This window comes from Schistocerca piceifrons, chromosome 3 (assembly GCF_021461385.2).
Source record: "Schistocerca piceifrons isolate TAMUIC-IGC-003096 chromosome 3, iqSchPice1.1, whole genome shotgun sequence".
Taxonomy (NCBI): Eukaryota; Metazoa; Arthropoda; class Insecta; order Orthoptera; family Acrididae; genus Schistocerca; species Schistocerca piceifrons.
The window spans coordinates 522,596,233-522,614,680 of NC_060140.1; positions in this window are offsets into that span (position 1 = coordinate 522,596,233).

Consider the following 18,448-nt stretch of genomic DNA (forward strand, 5'->3'; position numbering starts at 1 on the left):
CTCCGTGCTATGGCATCTTGGATACGTTCAAGATTTTCATTTGCGCTTTATAAACTGCATGTATAATAGCCTGCTGTGAACCTTTTTGCGGCGTCCATAAACTTGATTATGGGCAAGATGATCTTTGACGGCAGTCAACATCAACCAAGCAGCAGTTGGATAAAGGCTCCCCACTCTCTACATGACAAACCACTTCGCGTGCAGCGTAGCGCCTTTCTTTCATACAACGGACGGCACCATTGCATCTACAAAATATTTCTATACAAACGTTCATAATTCTCCTCTCGTGCATTAACAGGCAATTGTCCAATGCCAGGACGTGGTTCCGACAAACACCATACTACTGCTCGATAAAGACGCAGTAGTTCTAGAGGTCTCTTCGGAATACGAAAATGTTAAGGATCATTTTCACTCAATACAGACTCGACAGTAATCTATATGTGAATCGTTTTAAGAAATTTTGCTACGGAGGAAATAAACTGAGAATACCTTTTTCTTGTTATATGCCAAAAGCTAGTCTGTTCTGTGGCTGAATAATGAGGATTTATAAGAAAAATCTATCAACATTAAACTTCGTAATCCTGGACCAAAAATACCCTGGAACACTTTCGAGTTGACGAAAGGTCGTATCAGAGAATAAGTGGTGTATTAGAACCAACGATACACCTTAAAAAGCACTGATTCCGAACTCTAAAAACAAATACTACGAAAAATTACTACAGAACAAACTGGAATATTAGAAGAGATGTATGTATCAACAACTAAGCGCATGGGGAATACCGCATAAGATTGAAATGGAATAGATCAGAACTACGCGAATCTTACCTGATGTGATTCCTGCACCACAGCCCACAAAACCTTCCCAGGAGATGACTGTATGGCCTTGATGCAATCCCTCGGGCATGGGTGTATGTGTTTGTCCTTAGGATAATTTAGGTTAAGTAGTGTGTAAGCTTAGGGACTGATGACCTTAGCAGTTAAGTCCCATAAGATTTCACACACATTTGAAAATTTCAACCGAGTTGCAAGTCGTTTCAGTTGACGCCTCATTGGGCGACATGCGTGTCGATGATGATGAGTACAACACAACACCCAGTCCCCGAGCACAGAAAATCTCCGACCGGATCGCGAATCGAAGCCGGGCAGTCAGATGCGATGGCCATTGAGCTACCCTTCCAAGCACTATCACATTCATTCATCCGGCGACAACACAACTATATTCGTCGTGGATGCCATCAAAATTTCCTTAGTTGTTCCAAACTAAAAAAAAAAGAGGTATTCTCCGGTTTGGGGCAGAGATGCATTGCAGATGTTAATAATTACTCAGTTCTCGCTCCACATTTCATACGAAAGTGCAGGAGAAATTCATACATCACCGCTTTGATGAGGTTAGATTGCAAAGCTTCCAATAGGTAGCTTGATTTTTTAACTGTCTTCCTTGAAAAGAAGTGGCCTCCTTTACGACACGTGTCGTGAAAAATGATTCACTTGTGTAAGTACGAGGGTGAGTCAAATGAAAACCTTAAATTTGTAATAACAAATCGAAAATCTGTGCTCACTTCCACCAACCAGAAACGAAGAGAGCGGGCAAGGAATGGCGCCATTCCTCATCACCAAAAGCAAAGAAGTTTTGAACAGAACCATCAGCAGGGAAGGTTATGCTGACTCTCTTTTGGGACGAAAAAGGCGTCATTTTGGAGCATTACATGCCTTGAGGGACCACTGTCACCAGTGCATCATACACAGATCTCCTACAAAATCATCTGCGGCCTGCAATCAAATCAAACCGACGTGGATTGCTGTAAGCAGGTGTCCTTTTGCAACATGACAATGCAAGGCCCCACACTGCCCGTACAACAGTTGCAATAATCACAGACCTTCATTTTGAGTGTCTTCCTCATCCACCATACTCACCAGACCTTGCCCCAAGTGATTTCCATATGTTTGGACCACTCAAAGACGGAATGGGAGGAAAGAAGTTCCGTTCTGATGAAGAGGTACGCCACGCGTTGCATGAGTGGTTGCGCGGACTACCCAAAGAATTTTTTCTAAAGGAATTTATGCACTTTGTAAGCCTTGGAGGACTTGCATTGAGCGTGGGGGAGATTATGTTGAAAAGTGATTTAGCTTTGTAACACTTCTGCAGAATAAATAATATTTAAAAAAATATTTAAGGTTTTCATTTGACTCATCTTCGTACAAAAGGAGATAATTGGGCGAGGTAATTCTTTTGTAATCTTCGGTATACATCGTTGGTTGAACTTGGGGGGGGGGGGCTATTTAGGGAAATCACGGAAAACCTAAATCAGGATGGCTGGACGTTGGTTTGAACCGTCGTCCTCCCGAATGCGAGTCAGTATACATGCCGATCTTGCAAATTCCTGCTTTCTCATGTAGTGACCCTTCTTGCTTAATTAACTAATCATGAACTGCTTCAGACAAGATCTCTCACCGTCTCTCTTCTTTTGGCTTGTCTTTACACTCCCTCCTTCGTTCCCTCTTCTATCAACTTTCGATTACTTAATTCAATTTCTATTATTTTTACTACAAAAATGTTGTGATAGTAACACAAATTCCATTGAATCCAAAAACTTGTTTTCACATCTTCTCAAAACATCTCGCTACAAATTACACTGTTTGTTCAAAAGTATCCTGATAAGTATCAGTGGGCATCAATATGGAGTGTGTCCACCCTACCGAGCGAGGTGGTGCAGTGGTTAGCACACTGGACTCGCATTCGGGATGACGACGGTTCAACCCCGCATCCGACCATTCTGATTTAGGTTTTCCGTGATTTCCCTAAAACGCTCCAGACAAATGCCGGGATGGTTCCTTTGAAAGGGCACGGCCGACTTCCTTCTCCATCCTCCCCTAATCCGATGAGACCGATGACCTCGATGTTTGGTCTCTCCCCCCAAACAACCCAACCCATCCTGTGTCCACCCTTCGCCTTTATGTCGAACTATGCTGGAGACACTTCCAATGAGGTGCCTGAATGTCTGGAGAAATGGCAGCCCATTCGTCCTCAAGAGGCGAAACCAGTGAAGGTAGTGATGCTTGACGCTATACTGGAGAGAATTCGACGTTCCAAAAGTCTTCCTTTGGGTTCAAGTCGGGACTCTGCGCAGGCCACTCCATTTCAGGCATATTACTGTCCACAAACCACTGTCTCACAGATGGTGCTTTACGACAGGGTACGTTGTCATTCTGATACAATCACCTTATCCGAACTGTTCCTCTACTGAATGCAGTACACAATGCTATAAAATATGTTCATGTCCTTCCGCATTTAGCATTTACTTAAGCGCAAGAAGAGGACCTCCGCAAAGAGCACCCCCATACCGTAATACTGCCTCCTCCATACTTCACCGTTAGGAGTACACGTGACGGCAGGTAAAGTTCTACAGGCATTCGGACTGCCATAGAGTATATTGCGACTCATCACTCCGAATCACTCGTTTCCAGTCGTCCAGTGTCCACTGGCGCCGCTCTTGACACCACCCAATGCGTCGCTTAGCATTGACTAACGGAATGTGTGGGTCATGCGGAGCTACCTGGCCTTTGCACCTCATTCTCTTTGCCTCTCCACGCAAAGCCATTTTGCTCGCTGGATTGCTGGTAGCACTATGGAACTCACGAGTGATTCCTTCCACTGATTTCACGCGATTTTTTACAATCCCCTTCCCAGTGCTCGATGGTTTCCGTCCGTCACTATATGAGGTCTCCCTGGTCTTGGTTTAGTTGAGGTTGTTGCTACGCGTTTTCATTTCTTAGTCACATCATCAACAGTCGATGTGAACAGTTTTAGAAGTTTTGAAACGTTCTGACGGAGCCGTCATTCAGGTGACATCCAGTGACAAGTCCACGTCCGGTGTCACTGAGCTCGCCTGACCGACCCATTCTTCTATTAGTGATTCTCTACAGACGACACAGCACTCCCCTGCCCCTTCCATACTGGCGTGTCATCTAGTGTTCAACTGCGTATTGGGGGTGCCCGAATGCTTTTCACCAAATAGTGTATTTGTGCTAGTCCATTCTTTCACGCCACTTCGTTAAGGTCCAACTGAGTCAAAGTTTCAGAGGTTAACGCCTGCTTCTAAGCTACCCCTTGAGTAGCAAAACGTTGACGAACCGTAAGTGAAACACCCTGCAATGGATCTAACAGGACTGCGCCGTTACACGACTGCTACAACAACGTTGCGTCAGCTTACAAGCTGGCGCCACTACCGAGCAGTTATCTTAGCGGTAAGCCTTGGCGTCTCTAACTTCGATGATCTGCAGTGTCGTTGGATGTCGTTCTGGACACTGGTTCCTGTTCTTAATTTGTTTCTAAAGTCACCCTCGACGAGATTTGAAGTTTGTTAGTGTCTTTTTGTTATACCTAGTAAATACCAGTTGATGATGACGTCGAAATTTCGTCAAAAGAAAACGGCGAATTAATGCACCTACAAAGCCGGAAACTTGGGAATTGTCAGTTACGCCGAGAAAAACTGAAATATCACGTAAAACGTACCCGTGTAAGGTGCGGGGTCAGTATTTTCTTACTCTGAAAATCAAATATTCGTATGGCATATTTTGGCCAGGAGTGCAAGTCTTTTTATTTCACCCACTTCGGCGACTTGCGTGATGACGATGATGAAATAATGCTGAGGATAACGCAGTCCCTTTATGGAAGATAGTTATCTTTTTCTAAGTGTAATGCTTATATCCTCCATGTTTCGTCTTTGTCGATTTACCTACGCTCCGCCGTATGCAGAATGCGTTTGTATCTTCAGCAGTTTCTTTGGTTCAAAATGGTTCAAATGGCTCTGAGTACTATGGGACTTAACATTTGAGGTCATCAGTCCCCTAGAACTTAGAACTTCTTAACCTAAGGACATCGTACACATCCATGCCCGTGGCAGGACTCGAACCTGCGACCGTAGCGGTCGCGCGGATCCAGACTGAAGCGCCTAGAACCGCTCGGCCACAGCGGCCGACAGCATCTTTGGAACAACATGTTAAATGTTTTTGTTTTCCCTGAATAGCGTTCTGTTTTATATTACGATTTATTTTAGGGCTTTTTACACGTGCGATAATATGATACCGGATACTCTGAAGTATTCTGAAGTATGGTCATAACTTCTGTTTTCCAATGTAAGCGCGTTGAATGTTGCGAGTGCATGTGCTTCTACAATTACATCTAAAGTGCCGTTAAAGCTTCAAAGGCATAATACGGAACTTCCTATGATTACCATGGTGACTTAAGTACAGTTTACGCGTGAAAAATCGAAATCTGTTTATACAAATGTGGTAAATGTAATGTGGGAACGAGGTGGATACTCCGGCTATATTGAACTCCGACGTTGTGTGAGGAAATGTGTAAATGACTGTAAAACACCTGAAGAAGGACACAAGCCCAAAACGGCCGTGTGTTAAAAAGAAATCACCTTCTGTTGAGACTGGTAGCTACTATTACTCTACACCCTCTTCCAGTTGTATTTTATGCCCGTTTTCCAGGCAAAGTTCAGCTTCGACCGACTTCTCAAGCTCCCTTTGTTTAAAGGCAAGCCGTTAAAACCGGCCAATCGAAGAGCTGTGTCGTCTTTAACGTGACGTAACATACCCCATATCTCTGAGACAGGCCAGAATTCTGGTCTCAGTTCAAGTCTCTGCAGCACGCGTGCTATCTTGCTGTTAGTTGCTCCACAGTATGGAAAGAATGTAAACGACTTTGCCTCTATCGTCGATTCACGATGCGTCCTTCGTCGGTGTCACCTGAAGAGTTTGCAGTGCCTCCCTTGCTGCAACCATTTTCTCTGGACAGGCGTCTCAAGTGTTACAATTCAAATTGTACGTGGTTGTTGTCAGAAATAGTTTGCTCTTTGTACCTACATGTTCAGGAGTGCTTTCTCGTGTACGGGGTACTGAAAATTATTTGCTGTTAAGTACCAGTTAGTGTGCTTGGATTTCCAGTACACTGAATGAATAAGATGGGCTACTGCCTTCCGCACAATTAAAGGTTCCAATAACTATAGCTTGCCGTCCCTCTCCATCTCGATGGTAAATTTATTGTTTGGATGGACACTGTTCATGTGATCAAAGAACCACTGCAGTGCATTTTTCAACGGGGCACTCACATCAGGAAGCTGTCATCAGGCACAAGGTAGCAGAATTCAGAGCTTGCTCCTCAAAGTGTTTTATGAAGAAGTTCGCGACAGGTTCAGACAATGGGGATCCCTTCCTTGTGCCATCAGTCGTCCCGTAATATCCATCGTAGTAGAAGACGTACGTTGGCTTTAGGATGAGGCAGAACAACTCGACAGTCCCAGATGGGAAATGATGAACCAAAAGATCCAACATGTCTTATACAGGTACTCTTGTAAAAAGTGACTCTACGTCCGGATTAACCATTACGCCATCATTTTGAGTGTCTCTGCAAATGTCTGCGAGTTACCAGATGTTTTGCATTCTATAAGTGGTTGCACCTGCGGCTGCAGAATCCGAAATGCGTTTGATTTTCTGACTTCGGTTTACGTAAGATCTGACGTACAGCTGAGAATGTAAAGCAGACATGTTAAATCACCTTACCTCTTCTCAACACGTAAAGCTGTCTTTTTTCTTCATCCATGTTATTCAGTGTCAGTCCACTCTTTTTTACGCCTGTGGCAATATTTTCCTCATCTACGTCATTTAGTGTCCACCTGCTCATAATAAGAGACTTTTGCGAACTGTTGTTATCGTGCACTGTGATACGACCGATCGAGTAGGATAATCAGCGTATAGCTTATCGACTAGTTTAATGCTTCTACTATAAGGACAGATTGACAAATCTGGTAAATTTGGTTGGAAGAGCAACAAGTTTGGTTAAACTGAGCTACTAGTGGTAAGCATTTTGTTTGGAAACATCAGATACATTCGATTTTCAGTTGTTAGGTGGCAAGCATCTTACCAGTTAGTGCAGGTACTACATAAAGAAACAGAAGTTCCATGCCACCATCAAACATTTTTATTTATTTGTAATATCTGATTCTAGCCCTTTTTTTCGAGTATAACATATATATTTCTTAATACAAATATCATACGACAGTATTCATTGTAACAAAACCAAAGAGATAATAAAAAGTAAAGTACACGTGAGTACACCAGGAGAAATGATCTTGGTTTTTGGTCTATAAAACCGATAACATTATCAATGTTGAGCTCTCTCGGACTGTCTGTGAAGCTAATTAGACTCTTGTATTGTCTTGGGTGTTATCTTTTGTACACGTGATTAATATTATTGAAATAATAATCAATTTTTTAAAAAATAACTCTCGTGTTATTGATTTAAAGCTACCCTCCCATCAGTACAACGATTTTCTGATTTCAGCGCCATTTTTGAGAGCCATTTTGCTCTACTTTGATTTTCTTAATATTTCCCAAACAGGGCCTGTCATATTTTGTAAAAGAAGTGCAATTGCTTTTCAGATTAAATTCATTTCCACAGATTATTATTTTGTAATCGTGTGTAAACGCAATTTCACAACATATCGATATCAAAAGGACGATGAGCCTAGCTATGAATATCAATATTCTCTAAAAAGAATTTCAAGTAAGTAAAGGCTTTATTAAAATAATTAAAAGCATATACATGCCATTGCACATCAGGTTGTAGTAAAAGCAACGGGAAACGTTATTTTTTTATCTAATGTTGGGTAACCACCTCAACGTGAATTTCAATTAGAAAAGGGTGGGAACTATAAATCTTGTAGCGTACGAGCCAAACAATAGAATGGCTACGAAATGATAGGATTTATCACGTTTTATGTAAAAGGTAATTTAGTCTTTTATAATAGCGTACTTAAAATTTGTGTTTTGTTTTCCATGTGCACCAATCGCATGAGAGAGAGTGTGACAACAGAAAATGAACGGAAAAGGAGATAAATCGCGGAAACCAACTAAAATTGTTTTTCAAAAGTTTAAATCACGCGCTGCTGGGCTGCCTTAAGCAACGAAAGGTATGAAAATCGCCGTTTTCACTTATCTTTGTGTGTGTCGTTTGGGTAAGGCGTGTAAAGTGAAGAATCGTGTCTCACTTTAGGGTCGATTAATTTATCAAATTTTTTTAAACCCATAAAATATATGGCCGAACTGTAGGACAAATCACGAAGCGCTGATAGATCGTTTCATAATGTACCGCGCACTAATAAATATTAAATCAATATAGTTCATAAATATTACTTTAGCAGAACCGTTAAGGCATTGGTAAGTATTCGATTACAATAAAAGCTATTTGTTTAACTAAAATGGGAAAAACGGAAAAACTAAAACAAACGACTACCGTAGACAATACCGATATGGAATCGGAGATTGATGAGCAAGAAGTAATTGGCACATCAATCAAAAATCTTGATTCTATTGTAACTGATATAGAGATGTCGGCAGAATGTGAGCAAACTTCTCAGACGCTACCCGGATCGTTCACTGATTTTCGTAAATTTTTTGAATAAATCGCTCTAATTAATCGTTCTGCATTACATACTGAAGTAAATGCACAGTTCAGTTCAAACATGAATAAGAACTTTGACCGTTTGGCATCTGTACTAGGAACAAGAATTAATTCTCAGTTAAAACAAAACTTTCAGTGTATTAGGGCGGAATTTACCTAACTAAAGAAAGCATACAAAGATTTGGCGGCGACTGTGCGTAATTCGTCTCGGCAGGTCAAACCTGCACAGGGAACAATAGAAGACACCTTTGAGCAATTTGCTAGACAAGTGCAGAACATTGCTGCAGAGCAAGACAAACACGTACAAGAAAAATTTGAGAAGAAAAGTAAAATAATTACCCTTCACTTTTTTCACTGGTTTAACCAAAAGGACGATCAGCTGAGGGAGTGTTTTCAAAATGAGCTACCGGTGATAGTACAAGAAGCTACAAACGAAGCTTTGTTAGCCTGTTATGGAACTAATGAAGTGGATAACAGAATGTCGTAATGGCATGATAAGGTAACTGAAGAAGTGAAGAAAATCAAAATGGAAGTTTCACGAGGAAAGGGTGTGGCTAAAGATAGCAAGCCTGTTACGAACAGAACTGTTGAAACACACACTGATTCGCCGCGTGCAGTGGAGGTGAACAGCTGTGAAGTAGCGAGTGCTGGTCTGTCAACCAGTCACTTAGCGTGTGACGTACGGGCGGCTCCCCTCCCTCAAATCAACCAATCAACCAACATATTGACGAGAGTCTACTAAAGTACAGACAGTTTCAGACGTTCACTCCGAACGAAAAAGGCCCACACCCAGTGATTTTTATAAGGTTTTTGGAGTGCAATGCGTAAAACGTAGACCGACAAGCAAAAAATTCAGTTCTTGTACACATGTATCCTTGGTGTTGGTGCATTGTGGGCAAATGGCACAGGAGATTACTGTCAAACGTAAGCACTGTTCTAAAAAACATTACTGAGTAAATATTGGTTAAATAAAGTGCAAGAACGACATCGACGGGAAGTGTTTCACCCTGATTCACACAATAGCAGACAGGGGATCTGCTGGAAGTATTTTGAAAAATATATTAAAAAAACAGTATTGGGAAAAGCCCATGTCGCAGCGAGAAGTAATTTGGCTCTTAAAAGCCAAATAGCCAATACATATCAAAGAAAAATTAATACATGTACAAGAGTCAGAAGTAGATCTTTTTAACACTTGAATTAGTTGATCTACTACATGAAGAAGCGAAATTGAATGATGGTAACAGCAGTGATGGGCATTTTACGAAAAGTAACAACCACTATAATAATTGCAATCCTAATGGTGATGGAAAGAACATGACGCTTCGCGCCCCGATCATAATGGTGCAATAACGGAAATTCGTCACCTTTTAGTAAACGCAGGCGACAAACTTGATACAATCCTGGCTATTTCCAGTAAGGAAACAATCATCAAAACCAATGGCAAAATAATCAGCGAAGTAACTTGCGACAGGATGTGAGAAATACACTCAATGTCAGCTGGAAATGCGAACGCGCAGCAAAACGCGCTTGCACCCAACAATGCAGGAGAGCAGAAGTGGCGACATCACCCGCCTGTCAGAGTGATCGAAGTGGAGGAGGATAACAGACCCAGCCCCTCAGGGGCAACAGGCTCACTGCGACCACATTGCCCTAGAAAGACGGTCGCGAAAGGAGTAGGGGCCGAGTCCTGCAAGCCACTACACTTAGTGCCAACTACCGTCATTATAGACACCGGAGCTGCAACGAATATCATGCCCTGGGAACTGTATAAAAGGACTTGTGAAACATCCGCACTACTTACCTTTCCTTTCCAAAACTGTAAATAGGAGGCGCTTTGGGCAACAGGGCTAAAAATGTCCGTGTGCAAACCCAAGTTTTAGTAGAGACAGGTAATAGAGCAATAACAAGCACGTTCCTGGTCACTGAGAGTTTATTGATGAGCTGCATATGGGGGTAAGACTTTTTGCAGTAGTGGAATGCATTGGTCGACCCCTCTTGTGCCAAGTGTATATTATACGTAGGTGGGAAAGAAATAATATTACCACTTATAAGGAGTAAGGCAGGACACAGTATGTTATGTCAGGATGCAACGATTAGATTCATAGGTTCTAAGGTAATGTCTAAAGACAACAAGTTTCTTTGCTTTTAACAGGACAAGAGTTCATATAAGAAAAATAATGATGGGCAAAGTCGACATATGTGAATTTTGAGCTACAAAATGAATGAACTAAGAGACATACTGCCGAAAAAGAAGTCGCAAATGGCAGATGCTGTTTACAGGATACTACAAGATTATAAGAATCCCTTAGGAATGTAGTTACCTACTCGCATACACTGAGCCGAACCGTATGAAAGACTCATATTCTCATTAGGAGGTGAAGAAATATACTTAGCGACAAACATGGTTGTTGGTCTCAAAAACATATTTATATGTTTAGTACGTGTGTAAATTCATGTCTATATGTGTGTTGTTGTAAAGGTGATATCAAAGTAAATACTTTGTGACAAAATGTGCTACACCATTTAGCTACAGACTGATGTTGACAGAAATTGATTTCCATTAGTACATGAGTAGTTCACCAAGTCAATATTTCAAAGATTTTTTTCTGAGTGCAGTACTTCCTTAATGTAATTTAAAGTAATTAGAAGGATTTATGTAGAGTAATACTTACTAAGAATAAATATTAAAGCAATGACGTTCATCTAGAGCAATATAGGCCTAAAGATGACAGATGACGTGAACTATGATCTTTTGTGTATGTAGTGCACAATAGTGTCACCATCTGTTCCGATATATCGTAACCGTCACCGTTATGGACGTTCTTGTGCCGACATCCCGACAAGACGGAATTTTGTCGTGATTTTGCAAAATAGTGTTACGAGTTCGGCTCGAGTACTGAAGTAACAGCATCTTTTAGCACAACGTGTAAATGCAGCCTCGTTAGTTTTATTTAGATCAACAAGTTTATATTGACAAGTTCGTCTTGCAGATAGGGCCGGGAACATTCAAGAAAATACCAGATTTCTCCAGTAGCACGGGGCTGGATCTATTTAAGCAGCACCACGCTGAAGAATCGGGCAGTACCAATTTGAATAGCGATCTGATAACAAGACGACCCCTTTTAAACGTAATACGAACAACTAGTGCAAGTTAGTAATGTCTGAAGAGTGCACTGCGGGTATGTAGGGCGTGAAGTGTATAGTGACGTGTACTTCGATAAGTAAAGTGCTATTGTCGATTGTTTACTGTCTAATAAACTTATCTTAGCTTACGAGAATGCCTAAGAAGGAAAAGAGAAATTGTCACTTCTCGGATGATTATTCAAAAGAGTGGTCTTTTGTCAAGAAAGGACGTAAGGATCAGAAAGCGTTGTGCGAGATTTGCAGTTGTTCCGTCTCAGTAACCCAGGGAGGTATGGCAGATGTGAGGCATCATATTTCTACGAAGAATCATGCAAATAGATTCACCGTAGCGTCGACATTAAAGCCTATTTCTACATTCATGATTAAAGAAAATATCCAAGAACAATTGCTCGTTACTGTTGCAGAACTACAAACATCTTAAAAATTGTCAAGCATCTTCAGTCCTTCAGTTCTCTTGACTGTAGAGTAAAACTGAATGCTGCAATGCATCCTGACTCCAATGTCGCCGCAAAGCAGTCTACAGCCAGGACCAAATCTACAGCGATTGTTAGCAACATTCTCGCACCACACTCCACGTAAGTCAGATTGTGCCCAAATGCATAGAACAATTGCAAGGAGTTTCATTTTACGGCACAGGCACCGATGCAACGAATATCAAGGATGAAAAGATGTTTCTTTAGTTGTTCAATACTTGAAACTGAAGGAACCCAACAGAAGCTGTTGAAGTTTGATTCGCTGAATGACGAAACCTTGGAGACAACTGCACTGTTTTGTCTAGACACTTTAAGACAACTGCTAATTCCTTTAGATAAATTAATCGCTTTTTGTGGAGACAATACCAATACCAACTTAGGACGCGGCCAGCGGAATGTGTTTCACCAAAAAAAATGGAGAAGGAATTGGATGCCTTGCCCATATTCTCCACAATACTATACATCATGCACTGCTGAAGTCTTAACTGTCAAAATTGAAATAATCGTCATAAAAATATTAATTATTTTTCAATACACGCGGTAAGGACAGAAAGCTGAAAGAATTCTGCTTATTTGTTGACATCAAGCTTCAGACTCTTCTACGTCCCTGAAAAACAAGATGACTGTCGTTAATGCCCGCAGTCGAGAGGATTCTGAAGCTTTGAATTCCATTAAAACAGTTTTTTGACACCGAAGTGAGGCCGCCTTGGAATAATTTCAATTTTTTTCAGTAGTCCGATCAGTGAAATTTAATTCATGTTTCTGCAGTCAAACTCGACTCTATTGAAAAACTGTAAAAAGTGTGGAGAAGAATAAAAACTCGATGATTGAGATGAGAAACATATTAATCGATACTCAAATATGTCTGAATGAAAGGAAGACTGCGAATTCTATTGGCATGCAAACCAGACTAAGAAACCTAACCAAGAAAGAATTTGACTTCGAAATTTGAGGAAGAGACAATGGCTTTCACAGCATTTGATTACTTAGAGGAATCGACTATTTCTTTAAATAAATATAAGTATTTGACTGGATGACACTATCTGAAACCTCAAACTGGATGACGACTGAGAGCATTCTTATATATCTGGCTAAGAATGGTGTTAAGATTTCAGGTGACAACTATTTTCAGGAATATGCGTATCTGAGGAACTGTTTTAACTAAGCGTGACTCCGAAGAATGGAAGTCTAAACACTCCGGGGAAGAAAAGGGGATTTACTTTCTTAAGGAAACCGAAAACCCTGAAAGAAAATGCCAAATGCTAATATTACGTGAGTATTTGTTTTTTATTCCCGCACACAACGCCACTGTGGAATGAGTATTTTCGCTGATGTTGGCCCAGTGGACTAATGAAAGAAATCGACTACCACCAGGGACTGAGGAATCAATCTTACAGTGCCAGTTTAACTACAATCTGACTTACGTGGAGTTTTATAAATACGTAAAAGGGAAAAAAAAGACTTGCTGAAAAAAGTGAAATCTTCCGAAAAATATGGTATACTAATTACACTCCTGCTCAGAAAAACATAACACTTTGAACGACTAGAGATAGAACGTTCATATTCACAGGACATGTACATTAGTATGTTCTGCAGGAGTGATTAGCTTTTCAGATACCTCGGTTGAGTATGTGTGCCGGCCGCGGCGGACGAGCGGTTCTAGGCGCTTCAGTCCGGAACCGCGCGACTGCTACGCTCGCAGGTTTGTATCCTGCCTGGGGCATGGATGTGTGTGATGTCCTTAGGCTACTTAGGTTTAAGTAGTTCTAAGTTCTAGGGGACTGATGACCTCAGATGTTAAGTCCCATAGTGCTGAGAGCCATTTGAATCAGTATGTGTCCTGTTGTCTAGACAGCACAGGGTCCGCCATGGACCCTGATCATTTATTTCATGCGTCATGGCATCGAAGTGTATAAGGTGCGAATTTCGTCCTGTGTTATAACCATCCATGCTGCATTCACTTGGTTCCGAAATTCATCTGTGACGGTGGGCACTGGGTCACAGTTCTGCACCCGTCCTTTAATCATATCCCACACATTTTCGATTGTTGACAAGTCTCGAGATATGGTTGGCCAGAGCAAAAGGGTGACGTTCTGTGACACCAATAAGGCAAATGTTCGTGCAGCAACATGTTATCGTGCATTGCGTTGCTGAAAAATGGCGTCTGGGATGTTGTGCAGAAAGGGTATGCCTACAGGTCGCAGGATGTCATACATGTAGGCCACACTGGTCTCAGTGCCCTGGACACGCAGCAACTGTGATTTTTCGTTGTACCCAATAGCACCCCACACCTTAAGGCCTTGAGTTAGCGTTGTATGTCTTGTGCGAATGCAGTCACTGTGATGCCGCTCCCCATGTCTGCGGCGAACCTGGATTCGTCCCAAAACACTCTCTGATCCCACTTCTGTCCCCAGTGACGTCGTCCCATACATTATTGCCGTCTGACACGGCCGACCAGTATGGCCGAGCGGTTCTAGGCGCTTCAGTCTGGAACCGCGAGACCGCTACGGTCGCAGGCTCGAATCCTGCCTCGAGCATGGATGTGTGTGATGTCCTTAGGTTAGTTAGATTTAAGTAGTTCTAAGTTCTGATGACCTTATTTGTTAAGTCCCATAATGCTCAGAGCCATTTGAACCATTCGTCTAACACGTTTCTGCACATTCGTCAAAGGTAGATGGAGAAGTGGACGACGCACAAGTAACCGATGCCATGATAAATGTAGTGTTTCTCCAGAGCCGAGGAGAACGCAGATCTGCCCAGCAATGCCATTCGGATGAGGTGTCGATCTTGTCGGGGGGTGGTCTGGGTGGTGCACCCTAACTTCCGTGTTCTACGGCCTTCTGTGAACCATTCAGCATATACCCGTTGCACTGCCAAAATACTTCGTCCCACATTTGCAGCAATTTTCCCACCACATTCTCTCATGCCAATAATGCGCCCTCTTTGACGGTGCAGTTCTCGCATACGTCTGCGAGGCATCTTGCACGTCTGCTCAAGTCGCACTGATCCATCACCTTCGGTTTACAGCAACAACGAGAGCCGCTGGCACTTTTACCGGTAGGTGGCGTTGCGGCGCGATATCGATGTTGATCTGGAACCCGGCGGCCGACATGTCTTGTGAATATGAACGTTCTATCTCTAGTCGTTCAAGGCGTTCTGCTTCCTCTGGACATGAGTGTAGGCTACTTCTGCCGCAACAGGTTACACGTAATTGTGTTCTAAATAAAATGTAATTACATTAAATACACTTTTACTTCATTTCTACAACCCCATCACATTGTCCGACGAGGTCCGCTAGATATGGCAACAGTACTGGTCGCACACTTTTAGTTGTCCCCTCTGCGATCGATAAGTCGCCAGACTTCGCGCAGCTCCAGAATGTTAGCACTCGTTGCCAACCTTTGGTACGTAACCAGACTGTGCGCCATAACAATACGCAGCGGTTGTGAATATACTGTCGATCCGCGTGAGCTGTTAAGTGTAGTGATTGCTAACATTATTTACAGAAATGAGTTAAGAGGATGTACCTAGTCATTACGTTTCGTGTCACTTCTGCGTCACTTTAATCCATTGCATGAACGTTTCTCCTATAAGCTAGAAAGTGGAGGCGGGATTGTCTCAGCAGCCAATGTGCAACGAGCCTATCGCAGCCTTCCACTCCCAGCATCCTCCACCCAGGGGCCAAGTAAACGTGTGAGATCAGTAGTAATAATAAATTTATAAGCCCTTACTTAGCTTAAGAAGTCCTACAGTGGGTCATGTTTTTTCATGAACATGATAGAAAGAATTAGTTCGGCATTAGACAAGGCAAGTTTGTGCTTCGTGCAGATTTCACTTTATCCATAATGTTTCCTCTATCGCGAATAGCCTGAATACACTCAAGGAAACAACGAAACAGTGATTTCCTTAGCTTTTATACTGATTGCGACACATACATAGACACTCTAAGTACATGCATGTAAAGCTAGGCCTCACGATATTACAACATGACCACATGAGAGATTACGAAACCTTGTAAATAAAAGAATTGAGAAACTATCATGTAAAACACAACACTTGTCAACAATAAAATACAACAAAGCTGTGGATTGAACTAAAATGTTAACTAGGAATGACACCCATAATTTAAAAAAAAACGTGTTATTCAGAGTGAGTCTACAGAACAGAGCGAAGCGAAAATGTTGTACCTAGAACTTTTGCCGAATGATACGCAAAATCTGTTGTTGCAATGTCACGAAGCTAGTGCGTCGAAATGGGCAGCAAATATTACCTGAAATGTGGAAATGACAGTTCTGTTAATTTATCTTATCTGCAGTGATGGTTTGATGTATTCTGCAGCAAAGTTGTAAGAAGGACAGGCAGTGCAGACGAACCGTGTCTCCTACTTATAACTGTTTTTCCTGCCATGTGCAGTGACTTTTGAAGCAGACTGTGCCAGCGGAATGCAGCAAATAAGAACCGCTTACTTCTGACTGTTGTCGGGCCATGCTAACTGTTAAGCGATTTAAAAATCTGTATCGATTACGCTCATGAAAGACAATACGTAGCCGTTGTGAATATACTGTCGATCCGTGTGAGCTGTTAAATGTAGTGACATTGCACGTGTAGGCAGCAATCGATACAGAGGAAACATATTATGTGAGCAATAACGACAAATGAAGAAGCAGTGCACTAATACGCAAATCATGTTCAACATATCTGCTTGAAACAACAACGCAAATAGAAATCAATAACCCACAGCCACAACGAACAGTTGTACTGTATAATACTATATGTCTGTATAGGTATGTAAATATATGAACTAAGAAATTCTCTCACGGTTCAACATGAAAAACAATGGACACATGCTTCATATCAATCCCTGCATGATGACCTGGCTGGCCTGCTGTAAGGGAACTTCTTGTATCCTGAGACCTGCTGTCGCCTGACAACGCCCCGGCCTGCACACAGCGACACTTGTCCACATCCGAGGGTCATGCCTTCGGAACACGACACCATATTTGACCGGGAGCCTATTCGTCTCATCAACACCAACTAGCAGCACGTCAGCACGCCAACAATAAAAACCGTTATGTGAATGTCGTGGTTCACAGATTTGAATGAAGAAACTGAAAACAATATTAAAATAACGCATGCGAAGTTTCCTTATAACTAGACTAACTTCAGCGTGTTCAGTGTATAAATGAGGAAAAAGGACTCTTGTGTAAAGTAATAAAAGAAAACCCAGAAAACTCCTTAAAATGTATGTAGAAATGCAAAGAAAAGAATCAATGCTGTTAGTAATTCCTGTACTAGTATAGGCTAGTGAATAACTGACCAGGAAAAAGTTAATATTTTTGTTGAATCTTAAATATTTCCATATATTTCAAATGGTTCAAATGGCTCTGAGCACTATGGGACTTAACATCTATGGTCATCAGTCCCCTAGAACTTAGAACTACTTAAACCTAACTAACCTAAGGACATCACACAACACCCAGCCGTCACGAGACAGAGAAAATCCCTGACCCCGCCGGGAATCGAACCCGGGAACCCGGGCATGGGAAGCGAGAACGCTACCGCACGATCACGAGATGTGGGCTTTCCATATATTACAAGGTTGTATTGCAGATGTCATTAACTCATAGAAACATTTAAAAAAGCCACAATACTGTTAGTAATACCTGTACTTGTATATATTAGTGAATAAATGACCAGGAAAATAGTTAACATTTTTGTCGAACCTTAAATATTTCGATATTTACAAGGCTGTATTGCAAATGTCATTAACATAGAATAGATCTAAATGTCTTGAAGCCTTTTGTGCAGTTTTTGCTCAAATTCCTGTGGATCTGTACTGGATGTAAAGGCAACAGAAATGGTCTGAGCTCAAGTTAAATTTCAGACTTCAGCCAACAAGTGACACTCCTGTAATTATTATGCATAAAGGCACAACGAAATATCCAGGAACTGTAACCCTGGGCATCGTAAATGTGTCAAACATTTGGGAGTTGAAATGAACTGATAACTTATGAGAAACTTAAGAACTATGTAATTTCACCTATGTAAAGAAACTGCAGAATAATGTTGTGGCTATGGTTGAAGTTTTGAATGAGAAAAGTAAACATGTCTGATCATAAAATTCAAGGGGAAATTCTACCTGCCTTTTTTGGTATATAACATGTATATTTTGCAGTATAAATATTATATGACAGTTGTCAATGTAATAAGCCTAGAGAGATGATAAAAAGCAAAGTACATGTAACTACAGCAGGATAAATGATCTTTATTTGTGGCCCATGAAACCGATGACACTATCAATGTTAAGCTCTCTCTGACTAACTGTGAAGCTGATTAGATTCTTGCATAGTCTTGGTTCCCA